The sequence below is a fragment of the Schistocerca nitens genome, chromosome 2, assembly GCF_023898315.1.
Source record: "Schistocerca nitens isolate TAMUIC-IGC-003100 chromosome 2, iqSchNite1.1, whole genome shotgun sequence".
In the NCBI taxonomy this organism is placed as follows: domain Eukaryota; kingdom Metazoa; phylum Arthropoda; class Insecta; order Orthoptera; family Acrididae; genus Schistocerca; species Schistocerca nitens.
In genome coordinates, this window is record NC_064615.1 from 1,090,762,599 (window position 1) to 1,090,766,479 (window position 3,881).

At 40.5% G+C, this 3,881-nt stretch overlaps 1 pseudogene; it reads left to right on the top strand.

Annotated features, from left to right (window-relative positions):
• The first annotated feature begins 3,175 nt into the window (after positions 1-3,175).
• On the top strand, positions 3,176-3,293 carry LOC126238697 (5S ribosomal RNA; annotated as a pseudogene).
• Positions 3,294-3,881: the final 588 nt, after the last annotated feature.

The window sequence follows — 3,881 nt, forward strand, 5'->3', positions numbered from 1 at the left end:
AATCTCTGAATAATTGCTGTAAGCTACATCCATTACTTCAGAAGCTTCTATTCGCTGTCTCAACTGTTTATTGTCCAAGTTTATTGTCCAAAGATACACCTAGACAAATAGCTTCAGAAAAGATTATCGAATATTTAAATTTATACTAGATGTTAGCATTCCTCATTTTCAGAAATGCTACTTTGCTACAAGCAGCCAAGTCTCTACTTGCAAAATCAGTTACGTTGCTGCCCAAATAGCTAATCTCTTCTACTACTTTTAGTGTCTCACTTCCTAATTTGTTTCCAGTAGCATCCCCTGACTTAATTCGGCTACGTTTCATTACTCTGCTTTTACCTTTTCTGACGTTCATCTCATAAAGGGTGGCGTAAAAGGGCACCATGCTTACAGCTCCCTTCAGCCAAATTTATGGGGTTTCGAAAAATTGACCGTTTAATTGTGTTGTGCAGTGTATAATCTTTTCCGAAGTTCTTCTTGGTCGCCTGTACTGCTTGCTCAGTATACAGATTGAATGACGTTGAGGATGAGATTGTCTCACTCCCTTCTCAACCGCCGCTTCCATTTCACATCCGTCGACTCTTATAACGGTAGTCTGGTTTCTGTACAAGTTATAAATAATACTTCGCTGCTTGTATTTTATTGCTGCAACCATCAAAATTTAAAGAAGTATATTCCAACAAGATGCTTTGCGGGCAGCTTCTACATAACGATTATGGAACGTAAAATTACTTTACCTACCACCTATTGTATATGTAGTGTAATAATACTGTAACAACAGCCGCTATTTTGATATTATTTTGTTAGACAACCAATTTCGACGAGTCCAGTCATATCATCTTTAGGCCTGTCGCATGAATGACACAAGGTACCACTCGTGCATGTATAAGACAAATATCAATATTCGTAAGTGGTTCCGTAGATAACCAAACTTCATAAACATACACGACTAGCATACATGTTCGCGAATATGCCTGAAGATGACGTGATTCGGTCGAAACTGGTTGTCCAATAAAATACCATGAAAATAACGACTGTTGGTACAGTATTGTTACATTTCATTGACCAGCCTCTGTCCCATCTCCTGAGCCCTAGGTGGAGTTACATTTGTTGTATATGTGGTTATGTGTCGGTTTACTTTGGGCGCCTTCACTTTGTTATAAATGGCCGGTTGGAGTGGCCGAGCGGTTCTAGGCGCTACAGTCTGGAACCGCGCGACCGCTACGGTCGCAGGTTCGAATCCTGCCTCGGACATGGATGTGTGTGATGTCCTTAGGTTAGTTAGGTTTAAGTAGTTCTAAGTTCTAGGGGACTGATGACCTCAGAAGTTAAGTCCCCTAGTGTTCAGATCCATTTGAACCATTTGTTATAAAGACTGGATTAATATTAAGCACACAGAAAAACAGCGCATTAATGTCCCATTGACGATGGCATTACTGTAGAGGGAGCCCATGCTCTAACTGGAAATAGCGAAGAAAAAAGTCTCCATGTTCAGTGTAGCGATCTTGAATGATTTATCTGATTTGCGCAAGTAAAGCCTACAGGAACGATAGCTGTTGAATATAACACTATGTTAAGGTCGAAACAAACAAGTCAGGACAGGCTTACAACAGCTATCAGCCAGTTATAAACTGTCATACCTGTAATGAATTAGTAACCTGTCTGTTCAAAACATATGTCCAACTGTTACTGGGCTGCACTGTTCACATCTACTTGCTAGCAAAATTCTCTCGCTGTAATTGATTCGATTTTTATATGTAAGGAAATATGATAAGATATACAGTAGGAAAGGATTATTTTAATAATATTAAATAGGATCCAGTTCCTGATATTCTGGAAAATTACAGCTATATGGTCACAAACCATCTGTCGGCTTCTTAGACCATCTCCAGACGACAACTGAATGTCAACACAGGTGCAATAATGCGCAACTTACAGATATTATTTACACAGAAGATGTAAAAGACACAAGAATGATGACATGTAGATTGTTTACCAAAATGTTTGTTCGCTAGTAAGGACGGACTGCAACGCTTGCCACGGAGTTGTTTACACGCAAGTAGTATTAGATCAGTCAGAGAGAACTGTGTCCATCACATAATTTGAATGTGAGAACAGCTGGAGACTAAGAAAGAAAGACTCAGCTTTTGACCATCATCTTTTAACAGAAAATCGCTCGTAACATGTTGAATGTGAAGTTTTAGCTTTTGTAAAGAAAAGTAGAAAGATGACCCTGTAGTAAATCAATGAACATGTGACACAGAATGGTAGCTTATTATTAAATGATGCAAATCAGTTTCTTAACTCCCCCACCCCCCCTTCTAAATTAAGTTCACATTACGAACAATAGATTTAAAGTGTAAATTCAAAATTTTTTTGGTCAGTGGTAAAATGTAAATAAACAAAAAGCTTTGTTTCCATTTTTAGTTAGTGTAATTTTTTCAGCGCGACAAAAAATGTAATGCTTTCCTTCAAAAACACTCTATACGTCATCATTTTTTTTTTCATATGTAGTATCTTCTGCGTCAATAAAATCTGCGCAAGTTGCACATCGTTGTATCTGTGTTCGCGACATTCAGTTGTCCTGAAGACAGCAAAAGAAGCTGAAACTCAGTTTGTGGTCAAATAAATACAATTTTGCGGAACATTTTATATAATAATTATATTCTGACAAACATTGATGGAAAATTCAATACACACCAAGATGGCGTTACAAGAACTGCTAAATACGATTGGAAAGAGGAACTAACTCAACGATTGAGACTCTAGAGCAGCAGTTCCCAAGCTTTTCTCTGACAAAACACTTTGACAACCCTAGTACCTTGGTGGAGCACATTGTTTGTTTGGAGGTTGATAAAATTTTAAAAAATGAGAAAAAGCTCGTGTTATTCAGTGATTATTTCATTTTAAACGGTGACTGACAACAGAGAAATCATAGTAAAAATAAAAAAAGAATTTGTATCATCTAAATGTAAAAAACGCCATATTAGTAACACTTTTTTCACAGCACTTATTATCTTCCTGTGGAATACCAGTGTTCCATGGAACACAGTTTGGGAAACCCTGCTCTAGAGGAGTCGTTATCGAAGGTGGGTGTTGGAGCAGATAACGATCTTACCTCATGGTCACTGATAAAGGCACAAGTGTCAGCTTGCACATGAGCTTGACATGGGGTATGGCCAACGGCCTTGCTGCAGTGGTAACACCGGTTCCCGTCAGATCACCGAAGTTAAGCGCTGTCTGGCTGGGCTAGCACTTGACTGGGTGACCATCCGGTCTGCCGAGCGCTGTTGGCAAGTGGGATGCACTCAGCCCTTGTTAGGCAGACTGAGGAGCTACTTGATTGAGGAGTAGCGGCTCATGTCTCGGAAACTGGCATACGGCCGGTAGAGTGGTGTGCTGTCCTCATGACCCCCCATATCCGCATCCAGTGACGCCTGTAGGCTGATGGTGACACGGCGTTCGGTCGGTACGCTTGGGCTTTCATGGCTTGTTCGAGCGCAGTTTAATTTAGTTTTTTTGAGAGGTGGTATCATTTTACAGCTGAAGCAATTGGGCAAATTATATTGAAGGTCTCCCAACATTCCTCTACCTCCCCCATGCCTGACTGCGCACTTATATGTAGTACATGTACATTGAAGTTTAGCCCCCTTCTCCTTCCCTCCCCTCCCCCCTCCCCCAGGGCTAACAACATTCCTGAGGCAATGCCAGTTCTACATAGCCTTGACCTTGAGTATCGGCTGACACATCCTGGCCACACATCCTTCCCCCCCCCCCCTCTTCCCCCAGAACAAGACCGAGTCTTTGTGTAATAATGATGTGTGCACCATCTGGCTTATAAAGTAATCATTTTGTTTCTTCATAAAATATCTGTAGTCTTTGGG